This window comes from Cupressus sempervirens, chromosome 1, assembly GCF_028749045.1.
Source record: "Cupressus sempervirens isolate cs-2001-9-10 chromosome 1, ASM2874904v1, whole genome shotgun sequence".
NCBI lineage: Eukaryota > Viridiplantae > Streptophyta > Pinopsida > Cupressales > Cupressaceae > Cupressus > Cupressus sempervirens.
The window spans coordinates 391108019-391122354 of record NC_143118.1 but is presented as its reverse complement, the minus strand read 5'-3'; the positions used below and the strand labels follow the sequence as shown (position 1 = coordinate 391122354).

General features: G+C 37.2%; 1 protein-coding gene across 3 annotated transcripts in view; it reads left to right on the top strand.

The window, feature by feature from the left end:
- Window positions 1-12043: 12043 nt before the first annotated feature.
- Window positions 12044-14336, top strand: part of LOC149577934 (uncharacterized) — a 131597-nt gene continuing 129304 nt past the window's right edge. The window contains exons 1-2 of one of the 3 annotated variants that reach the window (XM_089826680.1): window positions 12052-12211; window positions 12404-12425. The gene's annotated coding sequence lies outside the window, so the exon portion shown is untranslated. Of the gene's footprint in view, window positions 12212-12398; window positions 12426-14336 lie in introns of those variants that run through there. The other 2 variants (XM_089826670.1, XM_089826688.1) reach the window with 2 other exon arrangements.

The window sequence follows — 14336 nt, the reverse complement described above, 5'->3', positions numbered from 1 at the left end:
AATCATGGCATATTGAATACATTTTCATTCTAATTATACTCTATCTCTCTTTGGTCTACTGTGTGCTTGTGTTTGAGTTCTTAGTTCTTGGGTGAATTTTGCCCTTAGGCAAATTCTTACATGGTATCAGAGAAACTTGGAGACTTTCTCATCACATAGTCATTCGAGACCACACTTGCTTCATCACCTCAGCCCAAATCTGGAGTACTACAAAAATTGGGAGCATCTAGAGTTAGATCTGACCTCACCATTGTGTCTAGAACACTGAATCGATGAAAATTGACTATAAATTCGCCTACCTTGGCCTAAAGTTGATCGTGAGGCAAATTTTTTTTTTTGCAAATCGGAACTCAGAGGCCCCGATTTGTAGTTTGGGTATGGTCATTTTTTGTGGATTTAATTAATTATTTCAGATCTACAATATTTTATTTCTTTGTGATATCATTATTTTGACTGTCCTTTTCAAAAAAAATTTAAAGCTCTACGAGCTGGTAGCAAAAAAAATATTTGGGTAGAACCGGGCTGTGAGCTCCCAGCTCTGCACATTATTTATTTGTTCATAGGCTATACCACAAACTTTTCGGAGCCACACTGCATAAACCGACGGCTACCAAATCCAGCAAACACCACCGCTGAAACCCTTACACAACTTCACCGGTGATAGCTGTTTACATTTGTTGGTGAGCAGCTTTGTTTTTAAAATAGATAACATTCACTAGCCTAGCGAATGTGGGATTAATCCCCAACCCCGACAACATATTCTAATTGATCCGCAACATCAACAGCATTTTTCCAGCACGCAACAGTTAAAACCAGCTCCTTGCGTGATTTTTCGGCCCTCTGCACATCCTTCCTTTCGGCGTGCGACTGGACCAGTTTTTTGGGCATTGGTTGCTATTTTTCGGTGCACATTCGTTGAATGGTGCACATTTCTGGCTAGAGTGTCAAGTCTCTGACATCACGAGTTTTTTGACCATTGTTTGGAATATTTCGGCATCGTCCTTTTCCAGCGAGCAGAGTTCTTTCCCGCATAATGACAAAAACCTCCCACCTAGCACCGAACACGTGGCAAGCCCTGCAATCATCCACACATGACATTAGACCCAACTTGGAGGACATGCCTTTTTAAATTTGCTGCCATACGAATTGATAACTACCGTGCATTGACACGTGGACTATTCCTCGCCACACTATCTGCCAACTGTACCAGTCGCTTGCCAACTGTGCCACAACTTTGCCAACTCATCCGAGACTACCACGTCACTAGTGGAATCCAAAAATTTCTTGCCATGTCAGTGTATAAAATATGACACATGCACTTTTTCGTACAGTATGGACAAACACATCATCTGCCACGTCACCCTAGGGCGCTGATTTTTGCTAACATCATCTTTTTTGAGGTTAAAATTGATGATTGGTTGACCATCAAAAGCAAAAAATTTACAACTATAGTGACGACCATTTGATCGTCAAATTTAGACTCTCAATTTTCGATCCAGACCCCTCTTTAGATTTCTTTTTAGTTTGGTAGCCTAAATTTGCGAGCCCATATCTCGGACATCCGGACTCCAATTTAGGTGCAATTTTTTTTGAAATTGGGTAGAATTTCTTAAATTTTCTAGTGGTGGTGTTGTTTTCTAGTTTTGGTGCACAAATTTTGTAGAAATTGCATTTTTTGGAGATTGTACTTGCATAATCCTACGTTTTGCAACTTTAGAAGCTTCGTACGGGCACATTTGATCACTTTTTCAGGTTTTGTTTTTTTTGAAAGTGTGTATTTTCTCGTCTACTTTCTAGATCTGAAGTCAAATTCTAGGGTTGTGTGGACCAATTTCTCACTTTCAGAATTGGGCCTCTTTTTCGGCATTGTAAAGCTTTCATTCTTTTTCAGAATTGTTGTAAATATGAGCTATAGTGCTTAAGTGACAGATTTTAGCCTCATAAGGCAGCTATAAAATCAAGATCAGAAAGTTCACTTTGTTCATTTTGACAAGTGGCCCATTGTATACTCACTACTTATAAAGTGCCAATAACATCTTTTTTGGGGGGGTCTTTTGATTGAGTGAAAAGGGGGGGGGGTGGGTTGTATTGTGTTTTTGTGTCTCTCTATTGTGCTCTTTTCATTTTTTGCATCATGGGTTTTAAATGTCCTCCTCTAACTTCACACAACTATTCTATATGGAAAGATATTGCATGGAGTAGATTAATGGAAAAAAGGATTTAGTCTTTATGTTGATGGTACAATTACCAAACCTACTGATGCTAAAGAACTCATTGATTGGCAAATTCAAGACCAATAGGATTTAGGAGTTATCAAGAGTTGTGTACATGGGGATCTTCTCTTTCACATTAAAAATTATTCAAACTCTAAAGAAGCTTGGGACAAACTTGAACAGTTGTATGGTAAGGTGGATGAAGAAAAGGGATTTTAGATTGAAGATGATCTACTTCTCTTGGATCCTAAGAATTATGACACAATTTAGGATTACATCATTAAAGTCAATGAGTATAGGGCACTTTTGAAAGATTGTGAAAATCCCATGAAAGATGACAGGTTGATTCATCACATCCTGAAGTGGCTACCTTCTGAGTATGCTAACTTTGTTTCGAGTTTTAATACTCACAAGCTGACCATGGGATCTGCTTACCTTAAGCCTTCCTTTGATGCATTTGCAAACATGTTGATTGTTGAAAAATCTCACTTGGTGGATTTTGGACTTCTCAAGTCATCAAAGACCAAACCCTTGGTGGCTAGTGATGATAACAAACCAAGTCAAGGGGGGAAAAGCAACAAGAAGAAGAAGCAGTAGAAGTAGAAAACACAATCTGAGACAAAACAATCCTCCTCTCAACAAGGTGGTTCTTCTTCAAACAAGAAGGGAAGTAATAAAAAGAAGGAAAAACTCTTTTGTGCATACTACAAAAAGCCAAATCATGATGAGCATCATTGCAAGACAAAAAGAATCGATGAGTTAGAAAATCTACTCAAGAAGAACAAGATTCAAGTGCTAGGTACTTCCAAGGATTCTACTCCAACCTCTTCAAAAGGTAAAGGTCAAGCACTTATGGCAAACACAAATTCTTCTCCAGAGTGGATACTTGACTTAGGTGCCTCATACCACATGGGTTCTTCAAAGGAAGACTTTTCTTCATTGAAGTAGTCAAAGGTACCACACATCTTCATGGGAGATGATACTAAGATGGAAGTTGAAGGGAAAGAACATGTGGAAATGGAAAATGGGGAATTCAAAGGTGTTCTCTACATTCCAAATCTAAGCTCCAATCTCCTATCAGTTTACCAAATCACTCACCTAGGAGATGGTCATAAAGTTGAGTTCCTTCCAGATTCAGTGATGGTGCGAAGTCTCAAAGATGATTCATTGGTAGCAGTAGCGAAAGTCAATGATGAAAAGAGGCTTTATTCCTTCTCTCACTTTGTGCTTAAGAGTCCTTCCCAAGCCTTGTTAACTCACTCTACTTCAAACATCAACTTATGGCATGAGTGGTTTGGTCACCTTGAATTCCGCTCTCTTCAGCAACTTTGCTCTAAACATATGGTCAAAGGTCTACATAATATTAGTTTTCTAAGGGAGAATATTCATCTTGTTCAGTGGATATGAATCTCAAGGAGAAGTATGATAAAGGAAAGTCTTCTCGAGCACCAGTTGTTCTTTAGCTAGTTCACATGGTATTAGCAGGACCCTTTGCAGTGACTTCAGTCAGCCAAGGTTGCTACATACTTACATTTGTTGATGACTTTTCGAGATTCACTTGGGTCTTCTTCCTTCATCACAAGAATGAATTGGTTCATTAGCTTCAAGACTTCAAGACTCATGTTGAACATAAGTCAAGGAAAGCCATCAAGGTACTAAGGGTGGACAATGAGAATAGATATGTAGATAGAAGACTTAATAACTTTTGTAGAATTGAGGGGATTGATCTTTAGAACTCAACAGCATTCAGTCCGCACAAGATAGATGTTGTAGCTATGAGGATTAGGACTCTCAAGACCATGGCAAGTTGCATGATAAAGGCCAAGTCTCTCGATCCTACATTAGAAGTTGAAGCCATTAGTAGTGCTACTCTCATACTTAATAGGTCTCCTCATCCAGCCTTAGATGGCAAGACTCCTTTTGAGGCATGGTGCGACAGAAAACAAGTTGTGAGTCACCTTAGAGTCTTCGGTTGTCTAGCATGGGCTAACCTATCTTCCAAGAGTTGCAAGGCACCGACACCTAAGCCTTGTGCCTTCATCGGCTATGAAGACAATGTGAAGGCTTACAGATTGATGAATCCTGAGACACATGAGATTTTTGTGGAGAAGGATGTTCACTTTGAGGAAAGTTCTCCTAGCTTGTCCTCTAATCCTCTCCGCACATCATACATAGTGGAAACTAATAGTGACACCAGTGATAGTGCTTCAACAGGTTCAAACACATGAGGTTCTATCGACAGTTGCATTGAGAGGTCACATCAGTGTAGTCCACATGCTTATATTGCCACAGTGAAAGGTCCATCACAACATGGTACATCATGTCTTCTAGGTCCAGCTTCAGTTGACTTGGGAGACAGACTTGAGGACATACATCTTCTCATTGATGAAGGTGATCCTTCTACAGTTGTTGCGAGGGCTCACTCTGACCCTCATGTCCATTCTCTACATGATCAATCTTTACAAGTTGGCATGATTGTGGATCCTTATGAACAACAATTAGTGGAGGTCTCTTTGTCAGTTGAGGAGACAGATGGTTCAGTGGAACAGGTTCAACAGACATCCTTGACCAATCTACATTCATTCTTTTCAACACAGTTGGAAGGGGTGAACTTCTTTCAGGGCCACCATACATCTTCAGGAGTGTACCTTTACCATTGTTTCTTCCTAAGGGGAGGAACATCATTCTACATTCTTGGACCAACTTCTTCATCAGAGCAACTTTCACTTGTTGGCATTCTTCTTTTGGGGGGGGGGAGCCTATTCTATCTCTCTTTCTACTCTCATTCTCTTATGTATATACTGGATGCATGTCGTAATGGGCGGGTCTTGATTACTCCATCCATCCATGCATCCTTATTTATCTCTCTTTTGGAGGAGGGTTTTTCCCATGAGGTTTTCCCTCTTTCCCCGCTTTATGAGAGATTTGCATTTTCATTATGTACATGGGTACCTAATATGCCCTAGTAGCTGAGACCCATTATGCATCTTCATCCTAGTGTTTGTAAGCTTAAGGGCATTCCCCTAAGTTGCACTTAAGGGGGGGTGTTGGTGTAAATAAGTATTCACTTATTACACTTACTTAAGTTTACTTAGGCTTATGCATTATTTAATTATTTTGCATTATTTTATTTGTGAGACACTTAGGAGTTTGTGCACTCTTGTGAGTTGTCTTGATGACATCATAGGGGTTCGCACCTCTTTTAAGCACATGTTATCTACAACACATGAATCTTCTACACACATATGACACTTTGTCATTCTTATCCATTCATCTAAAATGTTGGATAAGGTGCTTAGTTGTCTTATCTTCTAGTTGTTTCTAGAGACATTCTAGGTGCTTCTTGAGAGGCCTTTATATACATGCACTCCTAGTGTACTCTTAATCATGACATATTGAATATATTGTCATTCTGATCATACTCTATCTCTCTTTGGTCTACTGTGTGCTTGTGTTTGAGTTCTTAGTTCCTGGGTGAATTTTTCCCTTAGGCAAATTCTTACAATATTGATAGGATAAGTTCACTCTCGTGAAGTCAAGTAGGGAATAGATGTGTTTCTCTGGACGTTTCTGACTTGATATACAAAATGAAGTAATGAGGACTATTGGATTAATAATAACATTGGTAAATTTTCTTGTTTCAACAATGATTTTGGTCGATTTCAGGATCTCTTAGTCTAGAGAATATCAGTTGGAAAAAGGATATCCAAATCTATCATTCATTTGCAAATGTCGAGTACGCAGATAGCCTCTTGTTTTACATTCTTTCTTAGATGTGTCATAGGATGGATTAAATGTGTTATTTCATTGATCATATGTGCTATCTAAATGGTCAAATGCGTTATTTTATCTGTCATATGCATTGTATTGCAAGGTAAATGCACTATTTAAGGATTCAAATGTGTTGTTTTGCAGTTATATGTGCTATAACAATGTTCAAATGCATCATGAGATTACCCAGATGCATTGTTTGAAGTGGTAGATGTGCTATTTTAGAGCCTTTCACTGATGTCCTAATTTTGAACTTGGTTTCTCGTTATCAGTTTATAGTCACATCTTTTGGAAGGACTGTGATTCGAACTAAAGTTTGTTATTAAATTTTTTAAAACATGTCCAATCACAATAGTAGAGGCCACAATAAAATATAAAACCATACACACCTAGAAAATGGAAGAAAAAGAGATTTCTAACAAGGTTATCTAGAGCTAGTGACTAGTGGATTTTAGTTTTTAACCATCAATGTTCAGATTTACCTCCCCTATAACAGAGAGCTTCCCACCAATGCTAAGGAGGTTTGGTGCAATCCCTTACAAGACTACTAGAGGAAGATTATGTTCTAAACATAGGTGGCTTGCATTCGATTAGGAATGCAAGATTGGGAGGCATTCCCTCTCATCGACCCTGCTAAGGCAACTCGAGAGGTGCCCTTTCTATGGCTGAGTAATCCTACCAAGTAGAAAGTAGGAAAATGGAAATCACAAACAGGTTTGGAAATTTGATCACTATAGGAAAGTGAGAGCATATCCCTATTGTTTTGACATTCCAAACATAGCAAACAAGTTTTGTTCAATTCCAAGCCCTTAACTACAGTAGACAAAGGGGCTCCTAGTTAAACTATGTGTTTGCTCTTTCCCTATTTAAATGTTACTAATCCTCATAGAAGGTTTGACATTCTGATCAACTCTCATGAGTTGAGAGCATAGGCCTACTTCTGATTAGATCAACGAGGTCAAATGTACTACTTAGAGTAGGTTATGGACTTAAAAGGAAATGCCGCAATCTAATTCACAAAGGGTTCCGATCTACTTGTTTCAGAGCCAGCAAAGGCTAGGTGCATTTTTTAGGGTCTTCATTCCTATCACACATTTCTAGCAACTTGAGAGTTCTTGTCAACTTAGATGAGGTCTGTAAACAATCAAAAAATCAGATTCAAACATTCGATGTGAAGGTTAATAGCTTGGATTAGATGTATAACAGAAAATAACATATGCGTCATAGAAAGTGGTATATGCGCTATGATAATCTTCAAATGCTCTATAAAAATGAGCAAATGTGCTATAACAATAAGAAAATACGCTATAAAAATGATCAAATGTATTATAAGAATGATCAAATGCATTATAAGAATGATCAAATGCACAACAAAATGATTCAAATGCATTAAAAGACTGGGCATAAGTGCTAAAATGGTGTGTAAAGCATTGCTGCATTAGGGAAGTGGCTAATCCAATCTTTGTGAGCTTGGAAACATCTTTGAAAGCATGTTGATCTCGTTATGAAGCTTCTCATACATTATAAAGTTGACAAAAGATTAGATCGACACCAAAACCAAAGAAAAAAAAAGATCTAAAAGAAAAATAATAACAGATATAAAAGGAAAATAATAGATTAGCAAGAAAACTTGAAGAATAGAGAGGTTTTAATATGAAGCCCCACGATGGGTGCCATTTTCTATATGGAATATTAATGTATTCATGAAACCTTGATGCAAAGTGTAGATAAAATGATAATGAACTAGACTAAAACCAAGAAATCATTGTCAAAATGCAAACTCTACGAATGTCCCATGTTTCTCTAACTACAACCACTAAGGATGCTCTCAGACCAACATCTTAGTGATAGTTTTAGAATGAGAAGTATGCTTAAAATGTAGATCTATTAGTATGTATGCAAGATCTAAGATGAAAATGTAGATTACATACGAATAACAACTCTTAGAATACTATCAAAATGAATATGCAATGAGCTAAACATGTGTTAAGATGATACTAAATAACATGAAAACAAAGCTAAAATGCTTATCAAAATGACATAAACTTGTTAGAATAATAATGCTAATATGCTCAATATGACAATTTTGAATATGTCTATAATGTAGATGCCTAAAACTTGGGTCCCTTTGCTCTTGAATTCCCCTTCTATTTATAGGATTTTAGAAGAGGTTGGGGTAAGAATCTGGGTTTTACCTTTAACTAGTGTATAGAGGTGAAATTGAAAATGTCTCATAAGAGACAAGAGGAAGAGTCCAAAAGTCTTGATTTTGAAGATAAATGTGAATTTTTTTTTCAACTAAAATGTCTCATAAGAAACAAGAGGAGGAGTCCAAAAGTCTTGATTTGAGGATAAATGTGGATTTATCTCAATTCTTTATTCTATAAAAGGAGGATTTTTATTTTGTGAGGATAAATGGATTTATTGAAATAATAAAAGTTCCATTTATTTTTCAAAAGTTTGTCTTTTTCCCTCTCCCTTTTGAATTTCATTTTATGATTTTGAATTATTTTTCTCCTCTTTTGAAGTTGATTTAAGTCTTATTAATTTGATAGATGATTTAATCGATTAATGACCTGATGTAATCCTTAATTTGAAAGTTTGTTGTTTTCCTTTGATTTTCTCCTCAATTTGCGTTGATTGATTGAAATTGTGTAATTCAGGTTTTTGCCGATTTTTGGGTGTCTACAATTTTATTAAAGACTTTGATTCTAATTAACTCATAGATGTTGTGATTATATTCTACACAAATTCTATATATATATATATATATATTCATAGAATTTCTCTATATATAGATATGTCTATATTCTTATTAGTCCTTGCCTTATTTCCATTTGCCCCCCCGCCCCCACCCCCCTCAATTAATTTATGCCCAAAAAAAGCACGATGTTTGTCAAAGTTTGTAAAGTCTAATTTAAAAAATAATTATTAAATATTAATTCTAGTTTTTTGATTGGTTCTATGGCAATTTCCTAGGCTTTATTCTAAATTTTCATAAGAAAAAAACTGGAAATTAGGAGGTAGCCATGTGAAGAAGTTTCTAAAATGTCTTTTGCTCCACCGACTCTAGCATTTCACTGACCACCGTTTCCATTTGTTTACAAACTGCTCTTTTAATATTTTTAGGTGGCATTTGTGCTGCAAATTTCAAGGCCGTTCCCTAAAATTGTCCATCTGCAGGTCACTTTGCCAACTCTTTATTTATTTATTATTTGTTCAAGGCATCTAGAAGGGTCTTTTGATTAAATGAGGAGAATTTATGTTTGATATTGATACTTTGTTATTTTATTTTGTTTTAGAAACAACTAATATATATATTTATCTAAGATTAAATATAAATTAACAATGAATAATACTAACTTTATAAAATTATTTAATTATAGAGAGCAATGGGTGTATGCATATTTTTTTATAAAATGGTAAAAGGATTATTTACTATTGTTTGATGTTTTTGTTTTAGGTCAAATTTTCACATATGAATGCTAACATAGTTGTTGGGGTTTTTAAGTATTTGTGAAAATGACAAACTTTTTCTCGTCTAATTTTTTAATAATATAGTATTATAACTTATACAATATAAATAAGTAATTAAAAATTTTCTTAAGGAGATATCCATTTACAATAATATTAATATTTATTAATATCAAATATCAAGAAAACAAAACAAATAATAATTACACACTAAAAATATACACACATATATCTATAGAATCTATGTCTTAATAATGAATTCATTATATTTTGATTTTATTTTGATAGAGAATTTTCTATATTTTTACAACCAAAATCTCCCTTAGCTAAGAGTTCACATACAAATTAATCAAATGATTTAGTTTTCATTTCTATATAATCCAAAGGTAAGGACTCAAGCTCTCCCAAGAGCTCTTGTTTCAATAGATATGTTTTTGATTAAGTTAAGCAGCAAGAGGGTGTTGGCCCGTGGTACAAACAACTCACACTATTTGCTAAACGAGATTAACAGTCTCAAGTGCCAAATCCAAGATCACCAAGGATCTACAATATTAACTTACCTCCATCAATGATAGAGGTCAGAGAATAACACACCTTGAGACAAGCCCCCAAACAACTATGAAACAAAACCAAAAACAAGAACCAAGGACTTGGATGAGCCCTTTAAAACTTTCAGCATTCATCCAAACACAAAAACCAATGGTTTGGAAGCGCCCTTTAAAACTTCCAGCGTACCTCCAAACAAAGGACAACCAGGACCAGGAAGTAGTAGGTCCTTTTAACATCAGCACATGAACAACGAAACAAGGTAGCAAGCTGCCTGCCTTTTCTTCTCTGAATCAGAGATCCAGACCCATCTTGGCCCAATTCTTAGGCCAACACCTTCAAAGATCTTCCGACTCACAACTGTCTCCTTTCCCACCTTAATAGTGAAAGGGTCCCCCACAGTAGAAGCACGACAATGGAAGATCAAAACAACAAAGTTGGGAAGATGGAACCACCAACCCCCCCACCTATCAGCAACAGCAACCAAGAAATTGTCCCCCTCACTAGGAGTCTCCCACAACTCCCACCAGATCTCCACCTCAATAGGAGATAGCTTCACCTCCATAGAAGCCATGCAAGAAGGAGCAGAGACACGAATCCAAGCCCACCACCACTGTAACAACATTTTTTTCATAATGAGAGGACAAAGGGGAGTCCTCCCACCAAAGGTCCAAATATCAAGGTTAGGAAGATGGAACCACCAACCCTCCAACCTATCAAAAGTAGCAGCCTTGAGAATGTCTCCCACACTAGAAGTCACCTCCACCCCCAACAACTCACAAAATATCTCCACCTCAATAGGAGATAGCTTCACCTCCATAGAAGCCATGCGAGACAGAGTAGAGACAAAAAACCAAGCCCACCACCTCTGTAACCACATTTTGTTCATAGTGAGAGGACAAAGAATAGCCCTCCCAGCCAAGAACCAACCACCCACTAGTGGTGGAACCCAAGCATGGTTAACCAACATTAGGACACAAGAGCCTAATGCATGAAACCGGTAGTGTCCAAGAGAAGCCAGCAGCATAAGCCTCCACAACTTAAGATTGCCCCAACAGTAGCAACTTGTCCTGATATCCAGCAAATGGAGGGGGAGAGGAAACCTTCCACCCCGACCATTACTAGCATAACAACAAGGAGAGTCATGCAGATAGTAAATCTCCACACTAGCACTTGGGAAGACAGAGGATCTAAAAGCCTTGATCCAAAAAAAGTCATTCCAAGGTAAGATGAGCCAAAGAGAATTAGAGCCTTGGACCAAGCCTTGGAACCCCAAGCTCCCACCTTTGCCCATGTTACCATCACAACTAGCTACGCATCTGGGGGAACACCTCTCAGCCCAAAAACATAGAAGGCTAGAGCTAGCTTTCTCAAAAACCAGAAAACAACCCTATGAAGAAAGTTGTCCCCAGCCAGGAGCAACACCCAAAAGGAACCCGTCAACATTGTCACCAGCAGGAAAGGTACCGAATACCCAACCCCGATCCCTATATGTCATTCTCAGAAAAAGGCCACAACCAAGAGGAGTTCCACCCCAAAGGGTAAAACTCACAACTGAATTGCACCACATACGAGCAATCTGACCCCATGTTTTCTGACCAACAACAAGAGAGCACTGAGACAACAAGACTGCCGGATCCAACTGGAAAAAGTCCTCCAAAAGGCCACAAAACCTGATTCCCTCAACACCAAGCTTCGCATCATCCTCATCTTCATCACTCCCTTCTCCCTCTCCAATCTCAGACACCCTTGCAATGCATCCACGTCTACAGGGAACCCTCCGTTTGAAAACTCCAGGCCCACTCCCTTTCCCGCTCATCCTGCTCATCTCATCCCGCTTATATGTCGTTTGTTAATGTCTATATATAAACATATTTAGAAATTCATAGAATGAATATGAATATGAATATATATATATATATATATATACTCATTCCAATAGATATGTCTATGCCTATATACGTTGTAATATAGACATATTTACAAATTCATACATATATGAGAATATAGACATATCTATGGAAAAAGCAATATAGACACACCTATTTGAATGAAAAACAAAATACGAGTGTGAACCCCGCTCATAGACTTCTAGACGCCTTGAAGCCGTTGGATTTGAAAACATTACCAAACCGACTTTCTATGTAGAGACTCCCTGCAACTAGTTCTATACGATAGGCGAGAGTTCAAAAACAAGATTGACAAAGGTAAATCAATTTTTCGTGTTACGTTTTTATTTTGTTTTCCGAAGGATAACGCTGAGTCTGTTAGTGCTCTATTACAATTCGAATCAAATTTTACATATTAAATCTGAATTATTTTAACGAATTTTAAGCTAACAGTTGAAATATGGTGTTCTGGCCATCATCAATTTGGACATAAACTTATAATTCTTACAGTTGTCGTGGATTTGCGTCTTTGGTTTGTATAATTTGTGCCCTTTCATATTCTTTAATTTACTTTATGAACTGGATTTAATTTTAAGCTGGTCAACCTCAAAGCTGAAAGGCTAAACCCTGCTTATTATTATTAAATGGGAAAGACAGTAGAAGGTTAAGAATCAAAGTCTCTGGAGTATAGTAGCCATTTCTTTCTCCTTAAAAACAAATGTACAGAGGATGTGATTCTCTTATTATCTATTATTGGATACAAATGATTTTTAATTAAAGCTAAGACTGACAGTGGTATAAATTGGGAAAAAAGAAGAATAAATAATTACAAATATTTTATGCCATTGTTGAGTAGACAATTTTTGTCTCGTTTTCTTTTCCCAAGTGTTACTCTTTCCCTCCAAGTATAAGATATTGAGATCTATTAACAGCGCATCACTTGTAATTTACAATTTTTTTAGCGTTTTAATGATTGATCGCTGTGATTGAAATTTGGGTACATGAGGTGCTGTGTCCAATCCGCTTATGCGACAGGGATGAGGTCCCTAGATTGTGGCCTTCCCAACTCTGTGAATTCGAAAGGAAGGTTTGGCTGTTAAAAACTGTTTTAATGTCAGTCTTTTTTTAAGCAAAGCGAAAAGAAAAGTTAAACAAATGTAGGGGGCTATACAGTGGCAGGCATCTTAACCATGTGGTAGACTATGAAAGTTTTCTGCACAAGACAGTTTTTTAAGAAGTTAGGAATCAATGAACCCCTTTAACAAGAAAACACAGGCTCTGAGTTGAGCACTACCCGAAAGTCCTGGCATATTTTAAGGTTTCTCGTCTGGAATGCTCAATTCGTGGCTGTTTTGTTTAATTATTAAAGCCGATCTCTTTTTTCCCCTTTTACAGAGGTCTCTTGTGTGGCAAATCCTGATGAATCTTCCACGGTAAATTTCATTATATGACTATATATAGCATTGCCCTACCTTTTTGATTGCGAAAGATTCTATTAACTCTTGCGATGCCCAAATTCTCCCTGGCTCATCTATCAAGATCGAGATTCAAAACACTTTACTTTTTGCAGCATACATTTAATCTCAGACCCGTCAATCTCATTATTTCTAAGACCTCTGGTCCAGTTGTTGGACAGCATTGGACGAACTTGAAACAGAATGTGATTAGATGGCTTACAATTGAATTGAAGCCAAAATAGAATGATATGATATGATAGATTTTAATGACGTCCACGAGACTAAAGTAGTCTATGGGACCCATGCAATCACCCTCCCGAGTCAGGAGCGGAACTAGTCAGTTACAAAGTTTTGGTTAACTTGTCTCTCCTTCTTTGAAGTTTGATAATCAAATCCGCTGTTCTCTTCACTTGATCTTCCTTGAATATGTTTTGCAGTATTTTTGTATAACCAGATCTGATGTCATTGTAAGCCAAGCACTCCTTGACAAAGTGCTACTCTGTCTCAACTGTTCCCATATTACAGAATAAACATGTTCTGTTTGCCCACTCTTCCTTTAGAACTTGCCATCTACCAGTTTCACATCGCAGTTGATGTGAACTAGTTCTAAGTTGCGCCATCAACATTTTTGCTTTCCAGTTAATAGGTGCTCTTATATAGGCCTTTTCATCATGACTAGAAGTGGGATTAAATTCTTTAATGCAATAAGATTTTTTCTGCCCTATGTGTCTTGTCCATAGAATATTGCGGAATTTTTCATTGACAAACTTATTTATTTCTTTAATGTTATTCGGGCAAGTTTGGATGTTGATATCCCATTTTCGCATCCATTTGTCATTTTGCTTCATCCATGTGCTTTTCCCCCTGACAAGGTTTTCTTCTATGACCAACTTGGGCCAACGATGTGTTTCCAGACCTTGGGTTTTCTTTAAATAGCTTAGCATCCGGACCAATGCGACGGCTTCTAAAGTAAAGGAACCCACCTC